The sequence below is a fragment of the Anser cygnoides genome, chromosome 1, assembly GCF_040182565.1.
Source record: "Anser cygnoides isolate HZ-2024a breed goose chromosome 1, Taihu_goose_T2T_genome, whole genome shotgun sequence".
Classification (NCBI taxonomy): Eukaryota; Metazoa; Chordata; class Aves; order Anseriformes; family Anatidae; genus Anser; species Anser cygnoides.
Window position 1 is genome coordinate 70,900,454 of NC_089873.1, and position 22,148 is coordinate 70,922,601.

The 22,148-nt window shown below is 35.2% G+C and overlaps 1 protein-coding gene across 23 annotated transcripts in view; it reads right to left on the minus strand.

Moving 5' to 3' along the window:
• The window catches only part of CCDC91 (coiled-coil domain containing 91), a 221,690-nt gene that overhangs the window by 54,313 nt on the left and 145,229 nt on the right, over window positions 1-22,148 (minus strand). The window lies entirely within an intron of this gene.

Below are 22,148 nucleotides of genomic sequence, written 5' to 3' on the forward strand. Positions count from 1 at the left end.
AGGCAAAGTTAGCGATATCTTCCTGCTTCATTTTGAAGATGTCTTTATGACATAGCTGCAGCAGTGTGACTGAATATACAAAGGGAAACATTGTTATGAGCCTGTGCTTCGCTGCTCTTTATGCTACCCTGAAATGCAAAACCAGGCTCAAGTAGTTTGAATATTTTGGCGTTTTCTTTCAATGATGATGGATGTGTCAATTACACTCACAAGCACAATGCACACCTATTTTCTAGAAGCCACACAACCATAAAACTCTTGTTTAGTAATATACATCTGCTTGTATATATATTCTATTTATTGTCCTACAAATTTCCAGCTGTTGTTCAAATTTTTGCATCTCTTAGTCTGATGTGAACCTAGCCCACTGATTTACAGCAGATTTTAAAGTGGATCTAGTTCAAATAAATTTCAGAAAGTCTACTCTTGATATACTTAAGTAATAGTTGCTATTGAAAAGAACATGACAGATTTGGAAACAACAAACCAAACTCTAAAAAAGATGTATCTAGAAAAGACAGTCAGGAACAAAGAACAATATTAACACACTATTGTGACGGTGCATCTCTTCTGTTTTGAAAGGTATCTTACCACTTTCCTCCTCTCTGGTCCAAAATATAAAGAGCATTTTGCATAGAGAAGCTTGTAGATGTTTTTGTGCTTATGACCTATATTTCTTTGGGAATGGGTAGATATAGTCCAATTCACATAAAAGCATGTTATGTCTTAAGAAAGAACATGGGAAACCTACTTCTCTAAACATATTATGTCATCAAACTCTATTACTTTTTGTAGATATATCAGTTGGACAAGCTTAGCATGAAAGTGACTTTCAAAGGTCTTCCTTTTATGGCATATTTAATCATCTGTATCCTTAGATAAGAGTTCTTTATTAAGCTTTGACCAAGAGTTTTGTCTAAGCCGTCCATTTTCTTTTCGTGTAGCCTTTCCCTGCAGATTCTGCTTTAAAGAGATCAAAGTAGCTCACCTGATGTGTGTTCTGATATGGCGTTTATAACTTTACCAAGGCATCAATCTCCAACTGTATGCTGTTACATTTATTTCACCAAATACTAATGTACTTTTAATGTGAATAGCAATTGGCTACAATATGAACAAAACAATTTCATGAAGCTAGAGAGAGATTTTAAAAGTCTCATATGAATTAAGAACACGTTTGGGTAGTCTTTGTTGAGCTCAAGTGGTTAGTTGGTAGTCTCCCTTTGTCCATTAGAAAAGTTTATGGCTTGTTAGAAGTCTATGTAAATTCAATAACATAAAAGTTCAGAACTCAGTCACCCCTTAAGCTTTACCTTGACAGTACATTTTAAAACTCTTCCATGACAAAATGGAAATGACAAAACACTCTAAAAGACAGGATCTTCACATGACACAACAACAACAACAAAAAACAGTGAAATGATGCTGGCTTTGAAAATAGTACATTTAAATGTGTTCAGAAGGAGAACATTCCCATTCATGGAGAAATTGACTGAGAAACTGAAAAAATCCAGTGAAGCTTCATTATATAATATATTGTTTAATGAAGTGTTTGGAACAGACAATTTTTTTGAACAGTGCCTTAACACTAATGTGTTGCTGCTTGCATAACATACCATTAGATGTGGAAGTATGTAAGACATTTTTGTTTTTCTAAACAGTCTTCCCTCTATATTTTTAGGTCCTGTTCACTTCATAGAATGATCTCTATTTAAATAAACATAAATGGACATCTGGCAAATTCAAACTAAATGTGACTCATATGCAAATGTAATCAGTGTGAATAACGTATTAGGGATGGAGCATTCACACAACCAAACCAACTCAAATGTTTTAATTCTGTAGACACTTAAAAATTTACTGTTGGTCCAGATCCACCACACAAGAGATTTTCTACATCACACCATCGCTGTTTTAAGTATTAATAAATGTTTTTCTTCCATCATATGAAATCTATCCAGTTCAAAGTTCCCAATTCTGTATGTTTTGTCCCATTGGCATAACTTTATTAAAAAAGTTTTAATGCCCCTGGCATTAAAGGTCTATCTGAACTTCTTTAGTTTAAGATACTCAATACTATATTCTTATCTTTTTACAGTTTTATTATTATTATTATTATTATTCAGAAAGAAAGGAAGAAAGGAAGAAAGGAAGAAAGGAAGAAAGGAAGAAAGGAAGAAAGGAAGAAAGGAAGAAAGGAAGAAAGGAAGAAAGAAAGAGAAAGGAAGAAAGAAAGAGAAAGGAAGAAAGGAAGAAAGAAAGAGAAAGGAAGAAAGAAAGAGAAAGGAAGAAAGAAAGAGAAAGGAAGAAAGAAAGAGAAAGGAAGAAAGAAAGAGAAAGGAAGAAAGAAAGAGAAAGGAAGAAAGAAAGAGAAAGAAAGAAAGAGAGAAAAAGAGAAAGAAAGAGAAAGAAAGAGAAAGAAAGAGAAAGAAAGAGAAAGAAAGAGAAAGAAAGAGAAAGAAAGAGAAAGAAAGAGAAAGGAGAAAAAAAGAACCAGAATTTGCCTGGCTATGTACTCATATGGAACCTACTGACAAATTGGCTATATATAGTTTGGAAAAGGAGTTCCTCAACTCCACAGAGTCTATACCACTCCCGAAAATCCCACAATCATTAAGACACATTCATTTGCCTAGAATAAAACACCTTTAGTCCACTTTCGAGGTCTTTGGTGTTATTCCACCATCTTTCTGGCCAAAAGGTGACTGGATGAGACTGTGAGACTCCATGTGGGGTTCCACCTCAGTCATATCCTTAGACCACCCAGAATGATGTGCCTTGAGCCACACAAGGCATGCCCTGAAGGGAGGCATAGGCCTCAACAGTACTCATATATCAATGGAAGCGAGAATTTGGGAAATTAAACTAAAGGCTCATATGCAGATGTGAAGAATACTGCCACCAGGTGACTGCTTTCATTCTGGACTGCTCTATTTTATTTTAAGTCAATCCACCTTGCCCTGAATCACTTCATAAATACATAGCTCAAACCAAAGTTAAGAATTATTCTTGGCTCCACATTTTCTTAGCCTTTGTCATGAAGTTCAAATTTTCTGAAAGAAAATCTGTGTGTCTGATGCCTTAAGTAAAAAATACTGTTTCTTACACACACACACACACAAAAAGCAAAAAAACAAAAACAAACAAACAAACAAAAAAAGAGCATTCACTTAATTTCCCTAATATAATAACCCACAAAGAAAGAGACTTTTATGGCATAAGTTTTTAGCTTCCTCTATCAACTATTCTCCAACCATTTAAACATTTCGAATTGCTAGAAGAGAAACACAGTCAGAACTCTATAAATAATTACTATATATCAGAATTATATTATCATTACTAGTAAATAATAAAATATTTTCTGGAAAGTGCAAGATGAAGATTTAAGGATAAAATTCTAATTTCATCATAGTAAAGACATATTTTATTATTATTCTCACAGTAGCTCTAAGTTCACCCAGAAAAGTGAAGAAAGCAAATTTTTTACAAATAGATCCTTCACTTTTCCCTTTGGTATAAATATTAAGATGTTTACAAGAATATTTTTCAAAACTATTTCTCAAGCTTTATCTTTTTCCAACACCAAATATCTTTGTATCTGTAGAAAATGGTAGACACCTTTCTAAAAAAAAAAAAAAAAAGTGTATTGAATAATTTATCTGTACTCAAATGATAGCCAAATGCAATTCCACTCATTATTCTGGCTTTGTAATACTAACAAACTCCCTGAAGTTGCAATCTTCTTTTTATCATAAGATTCAACATGTACCATGACCAGAGATTTAAAAAGAATGAAGATTATTGAGTACAAAGTTGTTAATTTCTTATTTATAACTGGTATTTTTTATAGTTGATCACACGTACATTATAAATATAAAGAATAATCATTAAATATAAAGAATAATCATTATGTTACAATTTCAATGAAGCATAGCAGCTTCTCTTAAACATCATAAAATCAGAAATCAGCTTTTTAGTCCTGATAATTTTTTAAGAAACTCATTAATAATATGATACAAGTCATACAAAGTATTGCAAACATAAAGAAATCATTTTAGTACGGTGATATACACGTTGTTATTAATCCATAGAGGAGAAAAAAAAAAACACACTTAAAATCCTGAAAAGTACTCTTGTCACCCAAAGAAAATTATGTCCATGCAAATTTCAAATGTTAAATAAATGTTTTGGGGAACTGAAAACACTAAGATTGATGTGTAAGAGAATGCGTTCTGAAGATCAAGCTTGGCAGGTCTAGATTAATGGGGGTGACATAAAGGCTTTCAGTTCATTTAGTTTTACTAGTAGCTGCTTATTAGTTGTTGAATAGAATTCATTGCCAAGGTGATTCTTTGCAACTGATTAGCCACAAGTAATTATTTATAGACACCATCGTGGCATCATTACACACATTTTTTTAAAAGTGACTAGTAATATGAACTACATATTTCAGCATCTTCCTTTCCTCTTTCTAAGTAATATTCAGTAGAAAGAGGACATTTCAACATTGTAGGTAAAAGCAATCAAGATCTTGGTGTAGTATTTCTTGCAAGTTTATCTGCTTTTATTTAGTCCTGATTTCTCTACATATTTTCGTTATTGATAATATAAAAAAGCTTTGTCTATTCACTGATTGTGAACTATAACTTCTATTTCCTGTTTTGTATATGGTTTTGTATTATATGTATTTACTAAATAAAGAACTTAAAAAAGCAATAACTATAAAACAATTAATGAGGATTAACTTATTTCTGATTACAATTTTTTGATAATTTCATTAAATGTCCTTTTCTTTGCAGAAAGCTAATACAAGCCTAAACTAACAATAAATTGAACTAATATTTTTCATTAAAAGATTGGATTTTTTTTTTTTAATTCTGTAGTTTTACCATAATATTGTTTACTCAACACTTCGAGGGATATCTCCATGAACAATACAATATTAGTGAAATGTGCTCATGATGAAAGAATATTTCTTCTAAATATTTATGTACTTAACAATTAAGGTCCAAAGGAAAAAAAATCTAGTCCCATAAGAATCAGGAATATAATTTAGTGACCCATTCTATACAATGCATTTTTAATGTAATATTGGCTGGGTTGTACATGGAGCAGTTATTCCAGATGTAACGCAAATTCTTGGTTGTAATCAACTGTTGGTGTTGTGATCAAATTAAAATTTAGGTATTTTTCTTATGCCTAATTATATGTACATCTGTAATAATATGTAATGTCTTCATTAAAGCATTTTAACAATAATCTGCATTATGAAATACGGGTAATGGACTTTCTAAAGAATGGTCCAAACTTCAGTGAGAAGTGGATGAAGACCTGTATTTTAAATCCATTTTAACTGTAGCTACTTTTTATGAATGAGAACAAATAATTTCTGAAACATTATGGGTTTTCTTGTATAATTAAAACCTTAGGTTTTACAGTTTCATCCTGCCCCCATTCACAGTGAGAAAAACAAACAAACAAACAAACAAAAAAAACAACATTGAAATGGACTACTTAAACTTAGTGCAAAGATTCTTTGCATATGCGGTACTGTATGTTGACTAACAAACCTAGAGTTCAGCAGAATATTACACTGTAATTACAGGCTCATAAATGTCTTCTCACAATTGTATCTGCCGACATTTCTCCTTGAAGAAAAATGAAAAGTTTGTTTGGTGCAATTTTTATGATTTTTTTTCCACAACTAGCCCACACTAGTGAATTAGCCTGACATGATTCTGAAAAATTCCATGGTTACAGAAGTTCAGCTATGTGATTATATTTTCTAGTAAAACTATGGGCTCAGAAAGCTTTCCCAGTGCACTAACATGAACTTCTCCCCATAGGTTCAACAGAAGGCTTTAAAAATTTCCCTAGCACATTAAAAATACCATATAAAAATTTATTACCTTGAGGAACCTGCAAATCTGTGAGTTGGATGAGGAAACAATGAACTACTTCCTCTAATTCCTTTACTGGATGAGAAGGAAAACAGATCCATATGGTACATATGTGCAGCAGAGCTTATTTTAGAGTTAATCCCAGAACAGGACATTTTTTGTCTGTCCACCTGTGAATTTCTACTATTGATAACATGTACTAAGTATATAAAAACAAGGTGCTTCATGGCTGTAATTTATACAGTATCTGCTACACATTAGAATGCTATCAGTGTTCCAGACAGAACCTCTAGAAAGAGTGATGTTTAACAAATTACATTGCCATGTGAGAATGTTTCTTCTTCCTTAAATAAATAATGCTGGAACTTCTAAACCTTAAGGATTTTATACTCTAAACTTGATCAGTGAAACCATTAAAATAATACCATATGTTGGAGACATCTTTAAAACAGATTTGCCTAGTCTGCTGAAGGTGGTGAGAAAACACCCTGTCAACCCTCTCAGGCTCTCTCCACTGTCTCCCAGCTGGACACAAGAATGTAAGAAAATACCAACTTTCTTTCATATAAATCAGAGAAAGAAATTTGCTTTCAATTAAGGAAGCTAGACTCAGTGCATAAAGGAACTAAAATGGTTGCAGCACCTGCTTGGACTACTGTAAAAGGTGAAAAATAGGCATTATCTAAAAAGACAATAATAGAAATATTAATGTGTAGAAATGCATGATAAACCTCTGGTTTGACCTACCTACTTAATAGATTAGGAGCATAGGATTTCTTTACTGAGCTATTTAAAGACTATTGCCATACGCTAAATATAGAGAGCTACCAAAATTGCTACTATAATTGCTGATGGGAATAGCAATCAGATTCTACATACCTAATACAAACATACAGAAATGTATTCAAACAGTACTTAAGTATCTGGATATCTTATACAATGAAATGCACTTGTATAATCTTACAAATTTAGGCCCTGAAGCTGCAAACTTCCATGTGCTTGTAAAATTTTGACCACAGTAGGGACTCTCCTGTATATTCACTCATGTATATTATGTGGATATGCACCTCATTGATTTTTAAAGGTTTCCAAAACAAAAGCTTTTAGAGAAACTTGTTGAACATGTAGAAAGCAAGCATGTTCCTTACAGCTTACTATCTGATGCATGAAAATGCTGATTATATGAAGGAAGTCAGATTATTATTTTTTAAATAATGATCTTTCTGTTCTCTCTTCATTGTTGAGGAGTGACATTCCATTGTGAATCTATCAATATGTATAGTCTTTGACTGCTTATACAATCTTTCCAAGAACACAGGATTTTGTAATGCTGACATAATAGCTACTAGGAATAGTGAAGTTCTTACAATTCCCTTCTATTTATAGACATTGAAAACAAAGTGTGCTCTGCCATTTCTAGTGCCCTGTACTAAAACGCACACAATGATCTTCAGTGTCAATATCTCCTGCTTCTATTTCTAAAGAAAAATATCCCTATATCATCATCTGCTGTTTTTCTCTGCTTGAGTTACTGCAGGGTGTCAAACAGACTACTTAAAATTAGGAAAGCATAGATCAGTTCTACTAATTAAATAGCAAAACAATTAAGTTTGGCACCTCTATACTATGTGAAAAATGCATATATTTGAATTAATAAAACAGTAGAATGGGGAATTATTTTGCAGACTGCTTCTGATGTTTTATAGTGTACAGGCTGAGTAACACTGGCTTAGACTGGGCTGGTTTCAAATAAACCCTACTTCCCATATGTTATGCCACATAAGACAGATTCGTGTTTTCTTCTGAGCACTATATTTTCTTCTACTTGTAAGGCAAGAAATTATCTGTGATGGATACAAATCACATAGATACCGATCATCCTCTAAATACTTTTACGTTATCCTCATTGATACTATGCAGCTAAACTTGTATGATAGCTCTGGGTACATCGTTACGACTGTTTCACAAGGGAAGCCATGAAAGTGAACTTATGCTATATATGTTCCTAAACTACATATGATTATACACAGCATAGAATTCAACAAAGTCTGCAAAACCTCTGAAAGAAATATGTTTGGGAGCTGTCTGTATAGATCTTAGTATATACTAGATTACAGTCCCTGCAAGATAGGCACAAAGCAGAAGACTAATAACAAAGTAACTAAGGGGCAGATTCATCAGATCACCTTCTCTGATATGGAAGAAGGAACTAAAGATATATAACAGAACTTAAATTAAGGATATGTAAATAATTCATACTGCTTTCTATCCAGGCTTGTCAGATCCTGGGTCCTTATGGATGGTAGAAGTCCTTAACAGTTTTCAATCTTGAGCCATTTTAAGTACCCAAATCAGTCTTAAACACCATCACATCCTGTTTTAATAAGGCTACAAATGACTTGGCAGAGATTACAGATGGCTTCTATGAAGCATTATAACCACAGATTTCCATCTCTCCAGGAAAGTGCCTGAAGACTATCAGACTATCCTTACTGTAAAGCAATGAGTGCAGTACAGGGTTGAGCTCTAGATCTGGTACCAAAGATCTGCTTCATCTGTCAATATGCACAAACATTCCAAATTAACCTAGGGTAAGCATGTTCAGTTAAAAGCAACAACAATTTTCCTACGTATATATAAATTGCTACTGTTATCAAATCAAATGAAAAACATGTTATCCGAAAGGCTCATGGTAAGTCACAAAGAGAATTGCCTTGCAGTATTAAGATGGTATCTACAGAACTGGAATCATCCTGCCTATCTGAAAAGAGACAGAAAAAATAATAATAAGTACAATATTTTTTATTACTGAGAGAATGAATTTTACACTATCAGGGCATATATAAGCAAAATAGAAACAATCATTGCATCATTAGTGTTTGTAGCAGATTCAAACTGAAAAACCTACCCTAATAAGGTGCATGACTGGGCAACCAGAGGGTAAATCTCCCCACTGCTATTCCACTGCCATGAGGGCTTTCTAAATACTGTATCAAATGTGATTCTTCATTAATAAGGCATTCACCAGGACCACAATTCCTTTGTTTCCAAGAAGGAATGTAACAGGTGGTTAACAACAGACAGCAAAAGAAAATCACCGTTTTAGACTGGGATGTGAAAAATGATGCTATATACAATGCTGAAACTACAGATAACATCACAAGGCAGAATGTAGTTATTCTACTTAGGGATTTATTTAGATTCTACTTAGGGATCAAGAAGACTATATCATGATTATCTGAAGTTTCCTGTGAAATTGTGATACTATATGCCACTAAAACATAGCTACTTGTAAAGCAAAGTGATCCCCAACAACACTCTGGAGTTTAGTGCATACTAAAGTAGTAGGAAATAAATAGTCCTACCTCTTAATCTTGATGACTGCTTGATTTAACTGTTAGGTTTACAGTTTTCATTTTAATGAGACTTTGATTATAAGATGTGATAGGATGAAACAGCATATACTTGAAAGCAGAAGCAAAGATGATATCATATGAAATACCTATATCTTTCTAAAATTATGTTACCATTGTAGATTAAAGTTGATGGATTCACATGAAGAAATTCAATAAGCAAAATTATCCTGCAGTAGATCTGTGGTAAATTCAGCTTTAAGTCAGTGGTAATCATATATGTATTAAAATAAGTAATCAAGCTTTAAGGTTTGGGAAACAGAAAATTAATTTTCTACAATCCAGACAGGCATTTCTGAGACCACACGTAAAGGACTTCTTCAGTATTGATAGGACTGCAGCTTTTGCTAATGCTTTTTACTGTCAGACCCATTTTACTGGAAATCTCAGTTTGAAATTTGAAGCCAAAATACTGCAGCAAAATTCAGGGCAGCTGCTGGAGAAGCACTTCATAAAGTTGCAGCTGCAACAGCATCATCAAAGAAAAGACCTCCTTATTTCAAAACATACACAGATTGAGTACCCACAGCTCTCAGCAGGTCATCACTTAAACACCACAAGGAGAAGATTCTAAAGAAGAAGGAAAGAAACAACAGCGAAAGATAAATATCTGCAGGCTCTATGCTCTATCAAACCACGAATTACTTTTGCAACTGCTAGCCAGCAGAAACTTCTCAACAACACAAGTAAAGCATATTCCCCAAAGCAGCTTTCCTTGTTTACTAGACAAGCTGCTTTGCTTCTTTTCCAGATGCAGATTTACGGATTAAGGCTTTATACTGAAAAAACAACATCAGGTACATACAACTTCAAATAGCTTGACAGGCTTCTTTGTTGTTGTTTCTGTTTTGTTTTTGTTTGTTTTTAACCTTGGTATTCCTTATTTTACATAAAAATAGGCAAAATAGAAATACCTTGTAAGCTGCAGGGGGTGGGGAAGAAAGGGAAAAGCAACCTTGACCACAAAATGAGTCAATAGTTTGCAGCCAAGGCAGAAAAACAGCATACATACGCATATGCATATGTTAACAATATCCACAGTTAAGACACTGAAACGTCTTGCTAAAATTCTAACAAATTAGAAAACACATCCTAGTGTTTTGTTTGTTTGTTTGTTGTTTTGTGTTGTTATTAAAGCTGACTTCAATACAAAAAGTATACGGGAAACCACATAGTGCTTCTTCATCTATCTTATTACTGCTGTAGATAAGAACACTTACTTTTTTACATCTCTCTATAGTTTAATAGACAACTAAAATCTCAGATTTTGATCCCTCTGGATTTGTTGCAGGAATACAACTGCAGGAAATAATCAGGAAAGATTAATCAGAAGACACATGGTAAGGCCAATTTCTCAATCATTTTTTTCAAATAAAAATTCAGTAGAAAAGTAAAACAAAACAACAAAAAAAAGAAAGAAAATAAGAAAGATTAGATTAGAGCAATGAAGCTGCAAGATTTGGGATAAAAATAGCTTGAAAATTTCTGCATATAACCAGTTCTGAAAAGCTTCTAACAATTCCTCAGCTAACTCCCCCCCACCCCCCCCCCAAAAAAAAAGAAGCAGTTAAAAATACTGAGGTTCAAGAATCTCCATACAAAAGGCCTTGGCTGTAAATGAGAATCAGTTAAAACAAACAAATGAAAACAACAACAACAATAACAACAACAACAACACAAGCAAACACACAGAGTTCAGAATATTCCTCAGCTCATGTGGAAGGCATTTAGAATCAGAATAAACTATCCTTATGCACAAAGTTATCTACCCATTTTATTTGTGAAATGAACAAAAGAAGAAATTAATTCTCTTTCAAAACTGTATGGCCAAGAGAATCTGTTAAGTAATGGGCCTTTGTGGTAGGCCCACACTTACTGTAGCCCTATCCTATGCTTGTGCATGAAGAGAGAAATTCTGCAGAAGACATTTTTTTTTTTTTTTAATTAAGATGTGTGTGAGTTCTGGAGTTTTGCATCATGAAACAAGAGACCACAATTGTGACCTTGCATGACATGGAAACACAATAGATAAAAAGGCCTTCTGTACTCTGTTCTTGCCTCTTTGGGGCCAAATTTTAATTTAATTAAAATGATATCACAGAAATTGCAAGGATGGAAGAGACCTTCTGATCTTTGCATTGAGAATTTACAACAAGGTCAATCAGTGTGGAACTTCTGCAATTTGGCAGTCTTGCAGGTACCTGCCAAAATGCCTTTGCTAAGCATGTTCATCATTATTGCTCCAAGACTCATTAGGATCCCCTTGGTGCCAACAAAATGATACAACCAGGACTAAAAAAAAAGCCAACAAGTTGGCTTATGACAACAAAAACAAAATAGCAGATGATTTAATTTTAACTTTAATTAATCCAAGTTGATCATATTGAACTGATTAAATGTCATGTCTAGTATAAAGTAATGTGGATTACACTTACAGTAATAAAATTTCTAACTGGTGCTGTGCTACCAGTATACCTTAATACATATATGCAAAAATTCTGAATTAAGAAATATCAGTGGAATACAAATCATTAGAATAGAAATTTGGTTACAAGCATGTATATGAGTTTGAAAGAAAAAGACAACAAATTAATAATGATTTTATTTTACTAGGAATATGAAAGTCCTTCGCCTCAAAATATCCATTTACTTATTCTAATATAATATTAAATGGATAACCTTCAAAATTCAATTTTACTTTCTAAATTTCTCATTAGGATGGTAAAATATGGGTATTTATGTTCATTCACACACAAAGATCCACAGTCTTTGTGTTGTGGTTTTGTTTGTTTACTTTTTATTTTATTTGTTATTAGCAGCTTTTAGTCAATCTAAAGTTCTCTTCTGAATGACTAAGGACAAGAGCCACAAGTTGCATTTAAAATGCATAATTCCACAAATCTAATTAAGAACTTTGAATTTTTACTCTACTTAATTTCAAAACAGATTTCAAGGAATATGTGCAGAACACAAAAGAACCACTCTCAAAACCAACGATCTGGTTATAACTTTCTGATTTCCAGAAACACAATTTAAAGTACTGTTCAATTATAACAGAAGAAGGATGAATCTGGAATAATACTGGAGAGCCTCACTTACAGAGGACAGGAGGTGTGTAAGGATGCCTTACTTCCTACCATCACACACAGCTTTCCTGATGGACAACAGAAAGAAATATGGAAGTCTCTTCCACTTCCTCATCAAATATTTGCATAATAGAGGGACCTTGAATGTCAGATGTTATATTTCCCTGGACCTCAGGTTTTGCTTAATCACCTAATGATGATTAACCACTACCCACTGATGGATACATCTGGGTGATATTAGTACTGCAAACCTTTATTAATGTGAACAGTCTACCCCATAGAGAAATTTTACTGATTACGTGATTGCAAACCAAATCCAAAGTTGATATATCTCTTACAGTAATTATATCAGTGTATGCTGGATTAAAAACAGCATGTCTAAATCACAAGCATATTTTGAAATAGTGTAATAACCAGTCATCTCGCTGTTGGACATTATAATTCATCCTGTCATTTTTTTCCCATTTGGCTTTGATATCACAGTCTTTTCTCAGCTGTATTACCACTTGAATTTGATTTCAGCTGGAATTTTGCCTGAGTAAAGAGCACAGGCATAATTTCAGTCTTTGAAGACTTACACAGTGAGGCACAAAAGGATATATGAAACAGTTCTAAGTAAAGAATTTCAAACACTTGCAATTTTACTCCACAGCAATTGCAAGATACATACAATAGGTTATGTATGTAGTTTCAACTAAATCACTTTCATCAGTATAAATGATTACTCAAGGAGTTTCAAAATTATAATTTTATTTAATAATTTCCTTTGGATTTTAATGAACCTAAGTAAGTGGCAAAGAACTTTTTCTTGTTTTGTTTTATTTTGTTTTTCTTTGCATTTTTAAAGACAGAGTAGTATAATTTACAGGAAATTAAAATTTTTCCTAAATGCATGATGCTTCAGTATTGACAAGTGGCAGAAAAATGTCCTAAGATCCTCTGATGAAAATTGTCTAATAGGACCTATTGAACAAAATACTGTATTCCTTGATCGGAAACCACCATTTCATTTTAATATTTAGAAACGATATTTTCAAATGATATAAAGACTTAAGAATTCAGGAAACAAAATATAAAGCTCATTTCTGTACCACATGCAGTACGCTGCTTCAAGATGCCTTATTCACAAAGGAAAAAAATGGACAGCCAGGTGCACCAACTCATCTTACACTACAACTTTACATAAATCCCTTACTTAATCCTTTGGATTTATACTGCTCTTTGAGTTTGGTAAAGGAGCGGTGTGAAAATGCTCCTAAAGCCTCAATGTAAATGTTTCGTTAATCCTATTAAAGCCACAAAATAGGCCCCGCTGAATGAGCAGGAAACTGAGCTAAGGAACTCTCAGTGACCCCATCATACTACTGTCTCTCTTGGCACTGACCTGTTGGTCACAAGTTCATCCTGGGCATGGCACAGATGTTCTGACATCAGGCTGATTCAGAACATCAGTATGTGGGCCCTTATAATACATACGTACATACCAGATGGTGGCATGTTTTGTAGTAATATAAAGCTTTGGACTGGTAACTTATAGCTGAATTATTAATAGTTGATACAAAAATAGATGATGTGAATAAATAGTTTTAAAAGCATCTTTGTTGCATTACACAGAATTTTGTGTTCCCCAAACATGACATTGAATTCCACCAAAAATGATATAACTTTATTGCTTTTCTTTTAGAGTTGGAGGATGGGGAAAAGTTAAAATAAAAATATTCAAGGTGACACCACACTTTAAAAACTGGGAAACTGGTCTGTTAAAATGTGTTGGTGGTAACATTTAGGGTTTGGACTCCCATTAATGTGGCCCCAGGGAAAATATAAACACTCTTTCTGAAATTAAACCTTGAGTTTGCCCACCGCAGTCTTGTTTTCAGCTTTGGCTGCTGGCACTTCAGCCTGCAATTGAGGCCTTGCGTCAAATGCCAAACCAAACATTCAGGAACAAGAATAGTAATGACACCCTATTTTGTTCTAAGTCATATTAAAATACAGAAAGTATTAAAAAAATAAAAAATAAAAAAATCACTCATTTGAGACTAATAACATAGGAGAAACTGATTTTCATAACCTCTCCCACTTGCACTTGCCTTCAAATAATACATCTTCAGAAGAAAGCCATGCTTGATTCTTGAAGTCAAACAGAAAACACTTATCAAAATACTGATAATCAGCAACTATCACTGAAGAGTATGAGTTTTACCTACAGAAATTCAAAAATAAGTTGTCTGATTTTGATGCATGATTTTGCAGTTGACAATACAAAAGGATCAGTAAATGAAAGCCACCAGTCTGTAACACAAGTTCTTCAATAAGGTCCTTCATATTCCCAGGGATGGGATGTACTAATATCATAACTCTTACAGAAACATTTTAAACCTGGATTTTAAAACCTTCTTTTCTTAAATACCTTGCCTACAAGGTGATAGTGCGCTGCTGCAGCTATTATCTTTTTTCTCTCTCTCCTGGGGCTATAGCAGTAGCCTTCTGTAATCTCACAATGGAGGTGGATTGAAAGTATCAGATAAAATGCATGATATGTTCTTTCTTCCAACTAAGGAACTGTTATCTCAGACCCAATAAGGGAATAATCACTCCTGCCTGTCCTACCTCCAGCTTCTGTAATGCCATATGGTACACAGACAATGTCCTCTATAAAAATTACAGTCTTTATCTACATGGGAGATATAGAGTATCTTATGTAACCACTGCCCTAATATTCTTTTCAGGGATGGAAATCTGGGTTGCAAGGTAATCTGACTGTAAGAGTTGACTCAACTCTTGACTCTAACTGACTCAAAGCACTGATTAGAGATCCCTTAACCTGACACTGGAGAAAATGAAAACCTGAAAAATGTGAAGTAATCAGTTTACCAACAAGACAGACGATAGTGAGGCAGGACTTCTAACAGAAAGTATTAGGAAACATTCTACTGCTAACGCACAGCAGTCAGCTGAAGAATATGACTTTATGATATGCTGTAGACTTCTATCCAATATACCAAGTGAATGACAAGCTTTCCCCTCCTTTTTTTTTAATTTTTTTTAAGAGCAATCAATTTGCAATATGGATGACAAACTACTACCAAACAGGTGTACAATTCACAGCCTAGCCTGCATCACTGTGCAGAAACACTTCACTTTTATTTGCAGACTACATGTATTTCAGTCTGAATGCACTGGATAAACAGATGCTGTGTGTTTGCCGTGCATCATGCAAATAACTGAGAAGAAGGCAGAGTACTGGATCCTTAATACTGTTCTAAACTATAGCTGAAAAGGGTTGGGAGCAAATAATTTTTAACAATGCAAGCACAATGAACCACATCAGCAGTCTTCTTGGAACCATAAAGTTGACTATTTTAGAAACTGCCAATTATATGTGTACAGTCTAGCTACTAAAGTTACTGTAGTAGTTTATTGCAACAGATATTTTCAGTCTAAGACATTAATGTATTTTAGAAGACTTTAGAGGCACATAATTTATCACTCACATGCAGTACATTTCTGAAAGACAGTTTTTCTTCTTTTTCTCTAGTGTTTCTAGTGTCCTCTAGTGTTTCTTCTTTTTCATTGTCATGACAGTTTTATAAATATATATTTTACAAGAGATGGTAAATAATTTTGCAAGTTTACTTAAGAGTAGAAAAAAGACTGGGACTGGATGGGCAGAGCTGAAAAGTTTAGACAATATAAATAAAGTAAAAAAAAAAAAATCATAATCTAAACATGATCATCACTCCAAGAATCCATGCTGTTATATTGTAATTATCATGGATTTAAAGTTATATTAGGATTCAAGATTCAAGAGGAGATTTTACTGAATTTCAATGGTTACTCCAATAGATGCATCAAAAAAAAAAAAAAAAAAAGGATACATCATGTACAGAAGCACAGAGGACAAAGCAAAGATGCAGTCAGTGAAAGAAGATCAAGGAATTCTCAGCCAAATTTAGCTGGGAGAAGTTAACTACACAATAAATGTCTAGAAAGCAACCAAGTAATTTCAGAAAAGACAAATGCACATTAAGTTCTGGCTGAACTCTGTGTCAACTTTTAGTTAGACAGAAAACCAATATACTATAATAATCGCTTGAATTACATTGTGCCACAAATATGACAATAAGCTTAAAGACTAATGTATGGATAAGATGAAAATGGTTCCAAAACTTGTGACATTTCCACAGTGGAATAAACAACAACTACACATAGAATTTTCTATAGAGATAATGTAATCTTCCAAAGCAGGAAGTTAAAAATCTTTCACAGACATTTGTATGTCTAAAAATTGGCTTCAGTAAGACATTTTTATTTTCTCTTAATGGGATGTTTGAATATGTTTACTGATATTAATTTTGTTTGCAGATAACTATATGCAATTACAGACAGTTTCAGCTACCAGACACCTTATTTCTCTTCTATTCTGCTGATTTTCCCCATTACTTTGATCCAACTCTCAATGTAAAAAGTGTTATGAACTATATGGTCCTTATGAAGAATATATGACCTATTGCATACTAAGACATTTTTCTTATTTTTGCCAATAATGTAAAGAACTAAAATACTATTTTAATTGCAATACTAAAATATGTAAAGGGGAAACTTTTACCCTCATTTAAGAATTATGTTACTGACCATTGTCCATGATGATTTTGATTTATGAATAACAAGCAGAGCAATTTTGTACAGGTACAGACTCTCCTGAAGGCTGGCCAAATGAAAAGGTGAATTAAAGGCAGTTCTTCAGAATTTCAACAAGCAGAAGGAATTTGCTGCCTCTCCTCAACAGGGTGGATAAATCTAATTAAAGTAAACTTTTACACTGAACTTCAAGCATTCTCTTGCAATCTTTACCTTGAATAATTCTAAATGCAAGATACCATTTTCTATCAAAAAATCTCCTCCTAAAATGCTAAAGAATCATAGAATCACTCAGGTTGGAAAAGACCTCCAATATCATCAAGTGTAACTGTTAACCTAGCACTGCCAAGTCTATCTCTAAACCATGTCCCTAATCACCACATCCATACATCTTTTGAATACTTCCAAGGATGGTCACTCAACTGTTTCCCAGGGCAGCCTGTTCCAATACTTTACAACCCTTTCAGTGAACAATTTTTTCCTAATATCCAATCTAAACCTCCCCTGATGCAACTTGAGGCCATTTCTTCTTATCACTTGGTGCTTGGGAGAAGAGACCAACCTCAATGTCACTACAACCTCCTTTAAGGCAGTTGTAGAGACAGATAAGGTCTCCTCTGAGACTCCTTTTCTCTAGGCTATGTAACTTCAGTTTGTAGTCCTGCTCCTGTGGTGGTTTCAGCTGGGTGGGCAGCCAAGCTCCACCTCAGCCGCTCTCTCACTCCCCCTCCTCAAAGGGAAAGGGGGAGAAAATAGGATGCAAAGTACTCAAAGGTTGAGATAAGGATGGAGAAATTGTTAAATAATTATTGTGACAGGCAAAACAGACTCAGCATAGGGAGACAGTAAGATTTATTGCCTGTTACTAACAAGCTAGAGAAGTGAGGAACAAAAGAAAGAAAATAAAAACGCCTTCCCGCCATCCGCACTCTTCCACCTCCTCCCCCCAAGTGGCGCAAGGGAACGGGGGAATGGGGGCTGTGGTCAGTCTATAGTGCTTCATCTCCACCGCTCCTTATTGGTCACTCTCTTCCCCTGTGCTGTGGGGTCCCTCCCACTGGATGCCACCCTTCCCAAACTGATCCTGCGTGGGCTTCCCACAGGCAGCAGCTCTTCAAGAACTGCTCCAGATGTGGGTCTGTACCACAGGGTCCGTCCCTCAGGAGCGAACTGCTCCAGTCTGGGTCCCCCACGAGCAGCAGTTCCTGCCAGGTCACTTGCTCCTGCGTGGTCTCCTCTCCATGGGCTACAGCTCCGGCCCTGAATCTGCTCCAGTGGGAGTCTTCCACAGGCCGCAGCCTCCTTCAGTGCAGGTCCACCTGCTCCACCGTGGTCTCCTCCATGGGCTGTAGCGTGGAACCCTGCTCCACTGTGGGACCCATGGGCTGCAGGGGGACAACAAGCTCCACCATGGTCCTCACCACAGGCCACAGGGGACTTCTGCTCTGGCACCTGGAGCACCTCTCCCCCTCCTTCTTCACTGACATGGCACCTGCAAGGCTGTTTCTCACTCCTCTCTCTCTCCTAGTTGCTGTGTGGCCAGCTTTTTTGTTGTTGTTGTTGGTGGTGTTTTTTTTTTCCCCTTTCTTAAATATGCTCTCACAAAGGTGCAAACAACATCGCTTATTAGCTCAGCTCTGGTCAGCAGCGGGGCCCTTATCTAACATGGGGCAGCTTCTAGATTCTTCTAACAGAAGGCACCCCTATGGCCCCCTGCTACCAAAACCTTACCACGTAAACCCACTACAGCTCCTCATAAGACTTGCTCTCTAGACACTTCACCAGGTTCACTGCCCTTCTTTGGACATGCTCCAGGGCCTCAATGTCCTTCTTGTACTGAGGGGCCCAATACTGAACATAGTGTTTGAGATGAGGCCTCACCAGAGCCAAGTACAGGGGGAGAATCACTCCCCTAGTCCTGCTGCCCACACTATTTCTGATACAAGCCAGGATGCTGTTGGCCTTCTTGGCCACCTGAGCACACTGCTGGCTCATATTCAGCCAGCTATCAACCAACACCCCCAGGTTCTTTTCCACCAGGCAGCTTTCCGTGAATAATGAACCTTATGGCACTGAGGACCTTATGACTACTTGCACTTTAGGGAACATCTGTAAATGTGCATTAAGGTAAACTGTAGTATTTTCCAAACATTCCAAGTCTTTTGCACAGACGAGAAAAAATATTTCTAGTTCCTCTAGTTACACGGTAAATACCTAAGCTGACTGTCCTAGCACATACCAAGTCCCCACAGAGGTAAGCTCCCACGCACCCTTCTGGCTGGACAGAACTGCACAGAAAGCACCTGCTCAGGGAAAGAGGAAGTGGGACTCTAGTTTCCAGAAGTAACCGTAGCATTACCAAACTAATTATTTCTTCATACAAAGCCAGGAGAGAAATTTTCCGGATTTTTCTTCACTTTGCAATAAGACAGATGTAGTTTATACCAGGTTGCCAGTGATTTTTAAATACAAATAAAATACTGTTGCTGAAATAGGTCCTTAGTTTCTATAATATTGGAAAAAATGATCTATAAAATACTACACCCTCAAATATCTAACTTGGATATCTGCAATTCTTAAGTGTGCACTTATATTTTGGTAAATATTAGTCAGAGAAATGCAATGTTTAGTTATGCTGCTTCTAAAGGTTATGAGGCACAGCTGCACAAATCATATGGGAACACACAGCACTACAGTGAATTTCTCTTACAATGGCTATATCTTTGCTCCCAGTTTCTGTCACTTAAATTGAGATGGGAGTGCATGTGACAAGAGTCTGTGAACTGAAGAAAGATAAGTCTGTCATTCAAATGATTACTCAAGTCATAACATGTAAACTTATTTCTTTCCCCTGTAAGCCAAATATGCCCTCTGAAGTTAATGAAAGCTGCATACACATAACAGAGACAATTTGACTGCTTAATATAATTTGTTATCAGAAAACAGTAAACTTTCCTGAAGGAAGATGAATGTCATTCAAATAGGAAAAAATAAAATTTGCTTGCTGACTGGCTATGTTGGTGTAGTTTAGGATCTACAACTATAGGAAATGCTTACCCTAAGTATTTCTCTCATGAAGTAAACCTTTGTCATTTAGAACACTTCTTTAAATAACCTATTCATTAGAAGAAAATTCATTTGGTAAAAACTCTTTCTTACTTTCTCCTGTGTATGCCAACTACAAGAATTCATTCTTTCTGTATGCATAGCTAATGGTCACAAAAATTAAGACATACATAAACAAAATGCACGATATTTGACCATTGCATTTTGGTCTGCTATAAACATGCAAACTATAACATTGAATGAGTTTTTTATAAAGCACTCAGTAGCAATGAATAGGCAGTAAATTACTGAACTATGAGATTTATACACAACTTTAAATCAGTAGCACTGACAATAAAAGTAGTGGAACAGAAAAACAGAATAATTTTGTAGCTCTCCATTCCATAAAACTTCCTAACATTTGTGTGATTTTAAGAGTTGAAAATGCCTGGTTTTGAACAAAAGGCAAATAACATTTCAGGTTTCTTCTACACAATCTGTAACACTGTCCATGTATTAAAATAAATAAATAAATAAATATGAAGCAGAGCAAGGAATTTCCTGACCTTTCTAGCAACAAATAGTTGGAAGCAGATCTTAGTTTGAAGCACAGTAGTGACCAATTATCTGCTTTGATGACTGAAGTTTTTATAAGACATTTGGAAATATTTTGTTTTTTATTGAATTCAGCCTGACTCAGTTTCTGGGTAATTTACAAGGACACCATCAACATGGAAAATCACACTGCCATCTGAAAACTTCATAGCTACTTGTAAGTAACCCCTAAGATGACTGAAAATAAAGAGTATTGTGAAAACAACACAAAGCACTGTGCTATTTCTCTTATTTTGCCTACTTTTAACTTACCAAACATGGGTGAAGGAATGATGAAAGATGAAGATGTCTTTGTTTCCTCTGTTCAGCATGAGTCAGAACATGGGCTAACTGTTGCACAATAAATGAGTTAAATTCTGCCTTTCCCAGCTCTACATATTTGATAAGACAAATATTTTAGAAGTTATGAGACCTTACTCACTCTGAGGTAGCCACTGGCAGAGAGGCCAGCAAACACAAAACAAGTAGGAAGCAAATGTGATGGGGACTTTCTTGAACTCTTCCTTACAACGGAGAGTTGTAGATACCAGGAAAAATTAAAACTTGGTCTGAACTCTCTGGGTGCCATTCTAGTCTGTATAGATGTCTCATCTGACAAATAGACATACTTGTTTAAATTGGTATTACAAAGCAATTGAAGTGATCTGATGTCGTGAGTTAGGAGCCTAGAAGAACAGGTTCTTTGAATGAGTGAGTGCAAGGAATACCACTAGGAAGATATCCTAAATATTCCAGTAGTCTCTCAAGTCTGTCTCCTGCTGTCTCAATAAAATAATTGAATGCTTTGTTGTTGCTGCTGTTGTTCTTTTTAAAGAAAGATCAAGGCAGCACTTTATGCTTTCGTCAAAGTAAGGTTGTCTTTTGTGCAACATATGAATCTCAGAAAGGAAGTATTTTGTTGGTTGTAGCACTAATCTTCTAATGAAAATAATTTTGGAAGTGGCTCCTGGGAGGGTTTTTTTTCTCTGAAAAAATCCTCACTATTTTCCACTAATAAAACTGGTGTAAACAGATTACAGCTGCGTAGCTTGTGGGATCCACAGCATGGTAGAGGATGGATAGAGAACCAAACTGGGATAACTACAGCAAAGCTCTACTTGCTGCTGCAGTCCCTGACCATAAAAAGAAGACATGCAAGATGCATGGTGAGGCTGACAGCTTGAAATAATACCAACTCCATTTGTTCATCTAATCTTTCTACAGCTCTCTATCTTCCACGGAAAATACACAGAGTACATATGGAGTAAAATTATCGAATTCATAGGAACACTTGTGGTAATTCTCCTGAACACTGGTTCATAAAGACGGCCAGACATGTTATCACCTCTTTCAAAGGAAATCTCGTTTACATTGCCTAACAAGATGTATGTTTCATTTAAGAATGTATTCCTGACACATCTGGTATTTCCATACTTTAAGAAACAGAAAGGATAGAAATTACCTTT